General features: G+C 37.4%; 1 protein-coding gene across 1 annotated transcript in view; it reads right to left on the bottom strand.

The window, feature by feature from the left end:
• PKDCC (protein kinase domain containing, cytoplasmic) overlaps positions 1 to 13,644 on the bottom strand; it is a 93,020-nt gene that overhangs the window by 78,014 nt on the left and 1,362 nt on the right. The gene's annotated exons all lie outside the window — the stretch shown is intronic.

Below are 13,644 nucleotides of genomic sequence, written 5' to 3'. Positions count from 1 at the left end.
TTCGATGTGGCGATGCACATCTACTAGAGGAGCATTAAATCAGAAGTGAATGATATGTTGCACTTATTTAAAATATAAACATCAGATCTGTATCAGCCTGTCCACCAGAAGGCGAAAAATAAAGTTTTTGGGGTTTTTTTTGCATAAATTGCACTTATTTAAAACTTAGAAATTATTTTTGGGGCCGTCAGGTTTGCACCGTTCAGCCCACCAACAGGTAAAAAATAAATAATACATTTTTTGCATATGTTTTTTAAATATGTACTTATTTAAAATATAAAAAATAACAGTCAGGTTTGCATCAGTTAGTCCACCAGAAGGTAAAAAATAAAGGTTTTTGTTCTTTGTTTTTTGCATATGTTGTACTTATTTAAAATATAAAAATGATGATTGGGTCAGTCAGGTTTGCATTGTTCAGTCCACCAGAAGGTGAAAAATATATATATATTTTTTTTTTGTTGCAAATGTTGTACTTATTTAAAATATAAAAATGTAAGCTCTAACAGGGCCCTCTAATTCCTCTTGTACCAAATTGTAATGTTACTGTAATGTCTGCCTTCAAATTTTTTAAGCGCTGCACAAACTGTTGGCGCTATATAAATCCTGTATAATAATAATAATAATAATATTAATAAAAATGATTATTGGGGCAGGTTTGCATTGTTCAGTCCATCAGAAGGTGAAGGTGAAAAATAAAGTTGATTTTTTTTTTGCAAATGTACTTATTTAAAATATAGAAATGATTATTGGAACAGTTAGGTTTGCACCATTCAGTCCACAAGAAGGTGAAAAATAAAGTTTTTGTTTTTTTTATCCGAAACATGACCGTTTATCTTTCAAGAGGATGAAACAAAAGTTTTGTCAGACAGAATATGATACATAGCAACTGGAAGGCAATTAGTGAATGACTCAACCTTGTGTTAAAGTAAATCAGTGACCCAAATCCCCCTTTTTTTCCAAATGCCCCTCATTATTAAATCTACTTTAATGAACAACCCTCCAGACCAAATACATTTCCATCTTAATGGGAGTGCACCTGCCCATCTCAAAAGCTTTTCAGAAAAGGAATTTAAGTAACTTGAGCAATGGCTAGAAAAGTTGTATCTATGAAAAGGGAGATATTCTGACATTTATCTTGAATATAATGAGCTACAGACTTCTCTTTGCCTGAAAGTTATTGAACTGTTCCATTTAGCCAAGAAGTTCGTAATTCTTCCCGCATTTTACAGTACGGGACTGAAGCAGGTTACAGGATAATGCGCTCTAATCCATTTTATTTTGACAGAAGGAAGTACGGGACATGCTGCGTTAGCAAAAACATAGCATTCTTCACTCAGCACAATTCCCTTTAATGCTTTTTTGGTGCGACTTGCGCTGATTTTTATACGCTCTTTTTTTTACTTACGTCAATGTGATCACCACTTAACCAGCCAAAGGCCGTCATTTTTTGATGTGTGCTACAGACCTCTGCAAATGCCCCAGGCTGTTGAAACCTTGGCAGTAATATCTGTTGGCTTGCTCTTATTTATCTGGGGGATACCAAATGTTACCCCAAAATAAAAGGGGGCTTCTGAGGGCATAGATAAGCACATTGTCCTACTGACGTCCTCTGGATGGAACTTTCATTCTTTTTGAAGCCAGCCTGCGGTGGGGTGGTAAAAGCAGAGACTATACCCATATCACGGCCAAGGACATGTTTCTTTTAGCAGGCAGTACCATCGTCAAACCCATTCAAAGGAATAGAGCCATGTAGCAACTGGGTATAATGCACATAGTTACAGCACAGTGGGTCAGCATTTGTAGAGTTAAAGCAGGAGGAGAGAAGGCAAGATGTCACCTCCTCAAAACCTGTCAAACACCCTCTGAAAAACAGATCACTTTTATAGCTGCACGTGTGAATGATCCATATGAATATTACTCACCTACTATCTAGCTCTTGCCCAAAATTCCAAGTCTGCTCCGTAACCCAGCGCAGGTCCTCTTCAAAGTTGTGAATGGTGGCCAGTACTATTCAACCCACTTTCTGTGAGCCCAGGCTTTAATGGACATACCCCCCCCAGGGTAATGTCATCATGTTGGCCTGGGTTTACAGTACAATTCTGAAGAGAGGGGTGAACAGCCATGGTTGTGTCATCAGGTTGGCCTAGGTTTAGAGCACAATTCCGAAGAGAGGGGTGAACAACCAGGGTTGTGTCATCAGGTTGGCCTGGGTTTAGAGTTCAATTCAGGGTTGTGTCATCATGTTGGCCTGGGTTTACAGTACAATTCCGAAGAGAGGGGTGAACAACCAGGGTTGTGTCATCTGGTTGGCCTGGGTTTAGAGTTCAATTCAGGGTTGTGTAATCAGGTTGGCCTGGGTTTAGAGTACAATTCTGAAGAGAGGGGTCAAGCCCTAGGGTTGTGTCATCAGGTTGGCCTGGATTTACAGTACAAGTCCAAGAGAGAGGTGACCCCCCAGGGTTATGTCATTAGGTTGGCCTGAATTTACAGTACAATTCTGAAGAGAGGGGTGAACCCCCAGGGTTGTGTCATCAGGTTGGCCTGGGTTTGCAGCAAAATTCCAAAGAGAATTCATAACACCAGCGTACTGAAGACTGCCCCAGCAGGGGGATGAAGAGGAGGAGGACCTAGGGTCATCACGTGACTAGCCAGAATATTGGATATAAGGAAAGTATAAGGGGATTAACAAAAATAATAATAATAATAAAATATGTGCAGGAATGAGGAGCTTACTCTAGCGTAGAATTCTGCTTTCCTATATCACATCCTAAAAATATTAGGGGCAAACCCCAATCAGGATAAAAAAAATGTTCTTCAACAAACAGAATTATATCTGATAAATGTAAGTTTCTAAATGTAATTTAGTTTGTGGGGCATCTGACTGCCATCTGGTGTTTACAACAAACTATAAAGCTGAACTTCAGGCATAAAGCCACATGCACAGATGAAATATATATAAGGGAGCTCCCTGCCAAGTTAGTATTTCTGTCCAGCCAGTTCTAAGATTTACACAGCTCTACCACACAGCACAGCCCTGTCTGGCAGTCTAGAGACCTGATGTATTTTTTCTGCTGCTGTTTAGCAACACTTGTTAACACTAAAAAGCTCATCTTTCTGTGACACTGATCTCTCCACCAGCCAACATGCTCATTGTTAACATAATGCTGCTGACTGGCTGCTTGTGTTGCCTCTTCCTTTCACAAGTCAAAAGTATGTATAGTCACTGCTTGCATTTAAAAAAAAAAAATATATGAATTGCGTAGTAACGATTACAGAACTGCATTTATTTGTATATCTGCCTGGAGCTTTAAAGCCCAACTCCGAGTGCCCGCACTGCACGGTCAACTGCTTGTTTTGTCTAGGGGTGAGGAGAAAGCTTATACTCAAGCAATCCTTCATTGCATCAGAAAATGGTGCTCCCCTACGGTCCAGTGATGGACCATTTCTTGTCTATGGAGCATGCTCTTAAAATTGATGATGTCAGGAACAGTCCAAAACTCAAGACCACTGGAGCGGGTGGGTGCCGGACTGGTCTTGTGCTGGCAGGATCAGAGATTAAGGCAGGCCATAGATGGTGCAAATTTCTTTCCTTTCTTTCCAGGTTGCAGGAAATAAATTTACACAAATCCCCCATCAGCACAGACAGAACTAACAGGGGAATGCCTCCTACCGAGTGATTGCCTTCTCCCAGCGGGGTGGGGGGAGGTATTTATCGACTTGGTACATTCAGCCTGCCCATTAATGGTTTGAATCTTGGCCAGTTTCTGCTGAACTGCCCGAGATTCAATCCGTGTATGGCTGGCCTTTTTTTTTTTTTGCTCGGAGATGGGCTTTAAGCTATTCATATTCAAAGAAGAAAGAATAAAATTGGCCTGCAATGGAAACATCTGGTCATCATGGGTTCCTCCCAACAGAAAGCATAAGGTGACAACTTTTGGGTGATATTAGAAAACCCCTTTTAAATCACATTTTCCATGAGCAGAAATAACATATTCTTTCTTCAGATATCCAACCAGGTTGAGTGGAGATTTCCAATATTTGTTTGATCTTTTCCCCAAATGAATTGGGTTTATAAATCTATGACCGAGTGGTTGGGACAGAAACAAAAACCTAAAGCCCTCTATATCTATAAAGGCCTCTAGCATACGAAATGAATCTCTGTCTGTCTGCTGTCACGGGCAGTGATCAATGAATACATAAACTGTTTATGCTAACACAATACACAAGCCATAAATCAACCTCATTTCTCAGCACTTATACGAAAAGTACAAGTGACAAAATATACTAATAACAGTGAATTATTTTACTTTTTAGAAAATAAATAAATATAAATACATTAATTGAAAAAGATACTATGTTATCAGAAGCGTTGCTTTTGAAGCAGTTGCCGAGCCTGTTTTTGGAGTTTTTTTTATTATTAGAATTATGTCCTGTTTTGCTAATCTAAATGTAATAATTTATTAGTGCTTCAAAATATCTAAATAAGCCTTTAAAACTGTTACCTTTCCAATGCAATCAGTTAACAAAAAACAGTTTAAGTACCAGATCACATGTAAAATACTGAAAAAGTACATAAAGTAAATACGTGTGAATAGCGACCCTAGGATTCCAGGTTTAAACCTTGAGATGCACTTTTATTTTCTGGATCTTAGGAATTGAAATAATTTTTACAGCAAACCTGTTGTCAATGTGTGAGTCCAATCAAGTATAACTAGATGAACAACCATGTTTTGTTTATCGCCGGGCTCGTGCACTTTATGGAAATATCTATGGACTGATTATATGCAATAATGAAAATACCGGGGACTGTTAGGTTAGGCAATCAGGAAAAAAACTGTTTCTTAAAGGTGTCATAAAAAATCAATAAACTTTGAAATCCTGAACTGTGTTTTATTATTCTGACAAATCTGAAATTCAGTAATGATTTTATTGCCTGTAGAAAAATAACTGATTTCAGGAGTGCTCACTGCAAAAGTTCCCCATCAGGAAAACAATTATCAGGAACTCCTGTCTTCCTGTCTTATTCTGGGTTACGGGAGATATTAAAAATGTATTCGTGAATGTTAAAAACACCACTAACCCTTTGAATTTTAATTAAATGTGTTAGCAAGTGTGAGGAAGTATATTTTTTACATTAAAACATATCAAGACATAGATCTAGGGTAAAACAAACAATCGGGCAGTTTTTTTTTTTGTTTTTTTTTTATGTGCATATTTGCAATCCAAGACTTTGTAAACATCTGTATATGTCGAAATAAATATCCATCATGATATATCTATATATGTCAACAGAAATGTATAAATAACGATTCCGTCTTGCTATATCATGATATCACTGTATGTAGACATAAATATCCATCTTGATATATCAAATGTGTATATATATATATATATATATATATATATATATACACAGGCATACCCCGCTTTTAAGTACACAATGGGGGTTCTAACCCCAGCTTGTTCAATTAAACTTTGGTAATAAAACCTGGAAGCTCATTGGTTTCTATGCAGAAGTGAGCCTGATTTTGCACTTTCCAGCCTTAGTAAATAAACCCCAATGTGTACTTAAAAGTGGGGTATGCCTGTATATATATATATATATAGAGGGAGAGAGAGAGAGAGAGAGAGAAACAAAGACAACACAGACAAGTGGGATTGCTGCACATAAAAAAAATATTGTAAAGAAGACATCAATTCAATTTCTACAATTCATTTTTTAATTGCAGCAATCCCACTTGTTCGTCTCTCTATATATGGCCTGTGGAAGGGCCTGATTGCTTAGCACTGCAACGTTGGATCCAAGTGCACTTCTCACCTTCAACATTTGTTCTATATATATATATATATATATATATATATATATATATATATATATATATAGAACAAATGTTTTTATATAGGTAAACGTATTATTCATATTGGGGTTGCTTTAGTAAGGGATTAGAGGCAGTTCACTTAGCTAAGAGTATGTTCCCTTCGTAAATCGAATGTTAGTAAATAAAGCTGAGGTGTGTTCACTTTGAATACCTACCTTTTAATACCTATCACTTTTGAGGGAAATTTAAATAAAGAGGGTTTTTGCTAATACATGACTGGCTATTCAGGGTGAACTTCAACTTATTAACTAACGTCAACTATACAAACTGAGAATTCCGTTTGCTAGGTGAATGACCTCTTTACTAATCAACCCAAAATATTTTTTTTTTTTTGCACATGTGATATCTGTATATGTATCTTTATGAGCTTGATTTTTTTTCCAGATATCATATCATAGAATACGTGGGGGTTTCAATGTAAGAAGTGTGACAAAAATCTTTATGGCCTACAACACTTTTTATATGGGATTACCTAGTTTATAACATAGATAAAAATGAATTCTGTTAAAATATAATGGTTATGAATAAAGCTATAGAGGTTGCATATTTCTGTGCTTGTCTGCTACTATGTTTCCTATAACCTACGATAAGGTGATTGTGTTTACTATTTTGATAAAAAATCTACTGGAGCATCAGTATATGGATGTGTTTTTGAATTAAAAATTGTATGATCATCGCATTAGTCATTGACTTATTAACTACTACTGACTACTTTAGTCTAATTATCCTTAGGGTCAATTCTCTATGTCTGACCATGATGGGGTCCACCTTGCATTCTGTTTCAGGCTCTTGAGGATTCTCATTATGCCTCCAATAAAGACAAATAAATTTAAAGCAACTCAAAAAAGCGATGAAAATTCCAGGTTAGCACATTTTACTTTTAAGCTCTGCATATACGGGGGGGGGGGGGCTTTGTTTGATGAATGTCAAGAGCAACCTTAGCTACCCTCACCTATTGCACGGAGACAGCTTGTGATTTTCGGCTGCTAATTTATGACATAATTGCTGTGTACTGAGTCCATGAACCCTAATCTGTTTCTAATGAAGCACTCCATCTTCCATTGGCTGGGAGCAGAGGCTGCAGCCTGGGAGGATGCAAAGTGTGGCAGCTTCTGCTAAGTCATGATTTTCAGGGCTGGCTTGGAGATGCCTATCAGCAAAGCCAGTGTGTCTGTCTGTTTTCTGTTAAGCAGATGGTGCCTCTCAACAGTGACATAGAGCAAGCCAGGTTCCATGAGCCTAGATGCTGGTAATATGCTCTGTTATAATGTTATTCTTTGCTAGCCTGGATGGAAACCGTCAACATTCTGCATCATTACAATGTGCTTTGAGCTGTAAAAAAAAGCCAGTGAAATGAGATCCAATCCTTGCATTGTGGTGAACAGACTTGTGTGGGCCTATTCAATGAAGGGGAGAAAGCATAGCTCCCAACTCTTCCTCTTTTAGAGGCAGTGTCCCTCTTTTAGAAACAAATCTCTCCACCTCAGGAGCTTTGTTTTTGGCTTGATGTACAAATTTCTATAAAAAGAATGTACTTAGTAACATCAAAATGTTTTACTGCATTAAACTTTTTATCCAACATCTTTATTGTTGCCTTAGATATTTCAAAATGCCAGAATAAAAAAAAGAAAAAAAAAAACAGCAATCATTCTTTATGTTCTGCTTAACTGGTGGCGTGGCAGGGGTGGGTCCTTCGCTTATGTACTACGTGCTAAAAAGTGTTCCATTTTCTCATCTCATGAAGATGGGAAGTTTGGTGGAAGTCTAAGCGCAAAGTGGAGTAGCTCTAAGCAACCAACCACACCAACTACACCATACTAACCAAACCATACCAACCACACCACACAAATCAAACCACACCAACAACACCATACCAGCCAAACTACACCACACAAATCAAACCATACCAACTACACCATACCAACCACACCAACTACACCAGTCAAAAATAAATTCTGAATAGTTGCTATTGGTATTCACTTTGGGCTTTGCTTCTTGCACGGTTTGGTTTTATTAAATTCCACAGAAGCCAAAGGTGTGGAAAATTCTACAGTGTAAACTGCAGTGACCCACAACAACCAATCTTTCACTAGCTCTGAGTGGTCAATGCTATAAGAGATGCTTGCTGATTGCTTTATGGATTACTGTCCTTTATTGTTGTTTTCCTTACTGCCTAAGGGTCAGTGTTTTTTAAATTCGAATCTGGAAAATGTATTAGTCAGAAGCTATGGGTAAGTACATTTTAAAATAAATGTAACATTCTTTTAAACCCCTTTCAGATACAGCAAAGGAATAGGATGGGATCATTCCTGAAAGAATCAAGATATTCTATGTTAAAAAATGAATATGCACATGTTGTCGAATAATATCTAAATAATGCGGGAAATACACATATCTGTTGTATGAAATTCCTCGGTTATCCCAAGACTGATAAACAGACATGCAAAAAGATTGTCTTTCTGCCCAAGATCCCTCTTTCTGGAGATGTTCCTTTCCAAAAGAAAAAATTAAACTGGAAAGTGTGTGTTCCTCCAGACCCCTATATTATTTCTACAGGTAGCCTAAATTCACAGACATGCATCCACAAACAAACCATCAGACTCCTAGATGATCTGCTTTTACCCACAAAGAACATGAATAATATAGAGCACATTCCCTAAAGTTCACAAAGAGTGCTGTAGATACCCTTTAGAAATCTGTCTTGCTGTAGTGCGACAAATGGTTGAATTTGGTCAATCACCTTGATTAAGAGAACCAGCGTCTCCGAAACATTGGTGTTTTTTTTTATGACTCTGCATAAGCTATATTGTCATTTCAAATAAGACCTCAGTAAAGATTTGAGGTCTTTAACTCCTGATGTACTGGCTAGTTTTGCAACTAGGATTCTGGTGGTATCACCATTGGCCGGGTATCCTCCTCATGGTGTTAAAGGTGAAGGTGCAGGGTGGATTTTTGTAAATATCCATATAATTATTGGTAACGTGTATATGAATTTGTTGCAACTCTGTCTCAACCATTTCTCCTGCGAAATGGTGAAGTTTTACAGGAAGAAAAGCTATTTGGAAAATTTGGAGAAGTAATGGAAACATATCAAATCTCAGTTTCAGAAGAACTGAAAGACAAACTTTGCTGTAGAATTGTCTCAAAGCTGCAACACAATAAGTACACATCCAACACAATCGACAATTTACACCAAGATGAAGGAAGTCTTATTCACCTCCACTTCCCCTTATCATCGATATGGCAGAATTTCTTTGTGAATTTGTTGCAACAAAAGCGTATACATTATCATACATTATTATTATTATTATCATATCATACACTACAATTATCATTAATAAGAACTACTTAATTTTACTTAATTCACATGCATTGGTACTAACAAAGAAAATATTTCAGTGTTTTTATTGACGCAAGGCATCTGCCTACATACACATCACCAGAATTGTGTCACAATTGCCTTATTGACTTGTCCCCATTGGGAGATCTTCATGACATCCTGGTACTTGGGCTCAAAAAGCTAAAAAAAATCGGGACCAAATCTTTTTTTTGGTGCGTCATCAGTCTATTAAATGCATCTCTATCAATTAACAAATTATTAATGTATATGATATTATTGCACATAAAATGCCTTCTTTGCATCTTCTATATAATTGTATCTCATACAAATCTTTTACAATGTAACCAGGGTCATTTTCTGGTGTATTCAAAGCAAACAGACTTGTCCCTGGCAACGTTGCCATGGAAAAGAAGTCAATGCTTCACACACAATTGTCAAGTTAATTAGGAAACATTTTAAATCTTTAAAGGCTACTGTCCAACAATTCTAAGCACTAACTTAAAAAGTAAGTGAACATAATAGATAAGGAGTGAACCTGGCTCACAGATAAATGAGATAATGTTCTTGGAAATCAGAGACAGTTAGCAACTCTGGTAATACAGTTTTCAGAATTAAAAGGTAAAGCACGATCTGGCAACCTCTGAAAGGTCTAGCGTTGGAAATGTTGTAACGAATCAATATTAAATTCATATAAAGCATCACATGTCAAGCTTTGATCTTCAGAAGGTCAGCAATGCTTCTGATCTCTGCCTGTGACAACTGAATTACGTTTGTTGTGGTTAATGCTAAATTAAGAAAACCACAGAACATATAGGCTAATCTAAACTACTGTACGCTATCAAGATAAAGCAATCGTGCCATGTATAGATTAGGGAAAACTACCATATCATCACGAGACATTGATAGTCAGATGAGGTCGTATTTACAACATACATGCTGCAGAAAAAAAGTTATTTAAGAACATAAATGTTATAAGGCAATACGTAAATTCAGTCCATTAGTCTGTGATCACTGGATTTGGCTTTGTTGAGTCTACAATCATTGAGGAACTAGTAGGCCAAGCATGCCTTGCCCGCAAGGTGGGACTTGTATGTACTCTTCAAACAGAGGACCATAGACTACTCAAGCTTCTGTTGTATTTTAATGATCAAATCATTTTCCAACTTTTCGAAGTGCTGGGTTTATTTTTAACAAGAACACCAGCAGAGTACAGTTTGTTAATTCTACCTGTGTTGATGTGTTTCCTTAACTTTTCACTTTCTCGTCCAACAATATATTATTAGCTTCAGCCTGTACTAACTCTAGACTGAGTTTGTGAATCTAAGGTCAATAATGTACCCATAGGTATCAGATGATGATCATTAGCAGTGTCAACCTCCAGAGCCTTGGTATATATGTTATGAGGTTCTCTGCCAAAAGCCTGAGCTGGAATTTTTCAACCAACAGGCTTTTTTTCCACCAGTGCTGTTGTTCATATAACAGTCTATAACAGTCCTACATGAATTAGGAAAGCTGAGGATATCTCATCTGGGGTATTTTCCTGGAACTCATTAGAACTCAAGGAGTGAGTAGCTTGGACAAGCTACGAAACATCTTGTTCATTACAGAACAAGTGCAGTTGAAGGTGAATAACTACTACAATCTATACCAATCATGACCTGGATAAATGAGAACCTTCACAGATATCTCATCTATCAGTTTGACAATATCTGTTCATAACTTGATGTCTTTGACCAGGTATAGAATCTAAGCTTCTCAGCCAAAGACCTGTGTCAGTGGGGTTGATTTACTAAACCTGAAGCACTCAGAATCTGGTGCAGCTGTGCATGGTAGCCAATCATTGTCTGAAGTCAGCTTATTCAATTAAGCTTTGACAATAAAACACGGAAGCTGATTGGTTTCTTTGCAGAGCTGCACCAGATTTTGCACTCTCCGGTTTTAATAAATCAACCCCAGTGTGTCAATGTTCTATGTGAAGTTGTTAAAGAGAGAGATAATTAACCTGTTAAATTAGTGTTAATTTGCCAGAATCAAGAAATAGATTTTATATCAAAGATGAAATAACTGTCACATCTCCCCTAAGGGGACACCTAAAGTTAGCCCAATTAAGATCTCCATTGCACAACTTTTGTACCACTACTGTACAATAAGTGTAATAATATTGTAACATAACTGCAGGTAGAAGAAATTAGCAAAATGTGTGTTCGCTGAATGAAGCGGGCAATCCTTTAAATAAGTATTTCAGATGATTAATACATTAGGATAATATTATTAAAAAATTAAATTAAATGTACGTCAGTCCTTGCAAACTCTACAAAGGATCTTCTCCATGGCTGGCACCCAAAGGAGCCACCGGGACAGAGTCAGAAGACTGTTGAACTTTTTGAAATTTTAGCAAAAATAGAATTCTTAAAAAAAAAACATTTTATAAGCTTCTAGGGGCACCGCTGATTGATAAACCTATAAAGCTGCCCAGGCAAAGGACAGCGGGCAATCTTATGGTCATGAAGTGCTACATATTTATTAAGGCTGAGAAACACTGCTCTTGATTTTCTGAACTTACTATTAAGTATAAGCCACAGGTAAGGTGTACTCATAAAAAAAAAAAAAAAAAAAAGTGGCGCAATTAAAATTTTGTCAAGTTCCTGAATTAACAATGTCACACTTGTTCTCGGTGGCTGAGAATGTTCCGCACAATATTTTGATAATTATCAATAGTGGTAAAGATTGTATGCCGGATTCGCCTTGTCCGTGGCACACAGATAGCCTTGTTTTCACTCTTGAAAGGCTGTGTTTGATTTACACTTCTCTTGCTTCAAGTAAATGAACTTAGGCACTGACTTCTCACTGACTGGAACCAGGCTTTGCCATTGGCTCCTTGGCTAAAGCTCGACGGGGAAATATTTCCCTTCTTTTTTAAAGCCTCGGGATTGTCTTTCTAGAGGGAGTTTTAAAAATAATTCATTCATAAAGAAACGTGCAACCATTTATACTGAGAGTAAATAAACACGGCAGGGGCAGGCCGTGCGAAAGTCTCAGACTGTTCCTTACTTGGCAGCACAGCCCGGTGATGTTACATTGCCTTAATTGACTCTGAAGGTGATATTTTAACTTCAGCATGCAGACCGAATGGGGGAAGTGCATTGTTGTGCCTGATGGATATTTTATAGTTCTGATGGCTGGCCATACATAGACAGATCTGACATTGACAATAAGGGCTGGAGGCATGCTTAAAGAATGCCACCATGGCCTGCAGCAGTCTGCCTTACCAACTGGCCAACGCACCCATGTGATGCTTAAGTGGTCCAAGAACCATTCCTTTACTTCAGAGAAGGGGTGACAAGTACATTCTAAGCGGTAATAACCAACCAATTTCGACATTGAGAAGTGTCCTGTAGATGTGACCTGAGTATCCCAGGCGATGGGTTCTTGCTGCCTGCAAAATTTTGAGCACTGCCTAGCCACCGCACAGAAAGGAGCTTATTTACTAAAGCTGGAGTGTGCAAAATCAGGCTTACTTCTGGATAGAACCCAATCAACTTCCAGAGTTTATTGCCAAAGCTTAATTGAATGTTTAATTGAACAAGCTGAGGTTAGAAGCTGATTGGCTACCATGCACAGCTACACCAGATTCTGAGAGCACCAGTTTAAGTAAATCTACCCCAAAGAGTCCACACCACAACACTGACTTACAAGGGGTTAAATTAATACTATAACTAGATATTTTGCCTAACCTGAAAAGATTTTGTTTTGTCTAATGGGCAGTTAGGAAAATGTAGAGTGGTGGAAATTTTCCAGCATGGTGGAAATTTTTCATAATTCTGGTACAAAAAAATTGGGAGTAATCATTTATGTGAATACACTGGGCGTATGTTTTTCGACATTATTTACACTAGCCTCATATACATATGGCTCCATAACCGTGCTCACTAAAAATGCCCTGTCATGTTGAGGTTATATTTCTTCTTTTTTATTTTTTTCCTCACTGAGTATTTGGAGTAAACAGCACGACTTGAAATGTATTCCATATACTAAATCACCCCTGAAATCTGTTTCACATCTTACGCACAAAGTTCATCTGGAGTATACAATTCACATATATAGCTTTACATAAAAAAAAAATATGCATCATTGCAGCAACCTCCAGAATCTATGCACAAAAACATCCAGGATTTTGGGTTGAAGATGGTTTTTTTGACAACTGATTCAAATGTTTAAATGGCACAGGGATATTTATCAAATGTTTGCTGCTAAACAAGGGCCATTGTCACATGTGCTAATCACGTGGATTATAAGGGCAGATGATTTATTTTAAATAATATGTTTTAGTAACCTTTTCCCTTTGTTTGTTCTATATTTTCAAGCTGAATTTTTTAAGTTGTAAACTATAAGTTATGAAGTATCTACACAAGTCTGGTCCCTCGA

This window comes from Aquarana catesbeiana, linkage group LG04 (assembly GCF_042186555.1).
Source record: "Aquarana catesbeiana isolate 2022-GZ linkage group LG04, ASM4218655v1, whole genome shotgun sequence".
NCBI classification, from domain to species: domain Eukaryota; kingdom Metazoa; phylum Chordata; class Amphibia; order Anura; family Ranidae; genus Aquarana; species Aquarana catesbeiana.
Note: the sequence above shows the minus strand (reverse complement) of the source record. Positions and strands in the feature narration are given on the sequence as shown.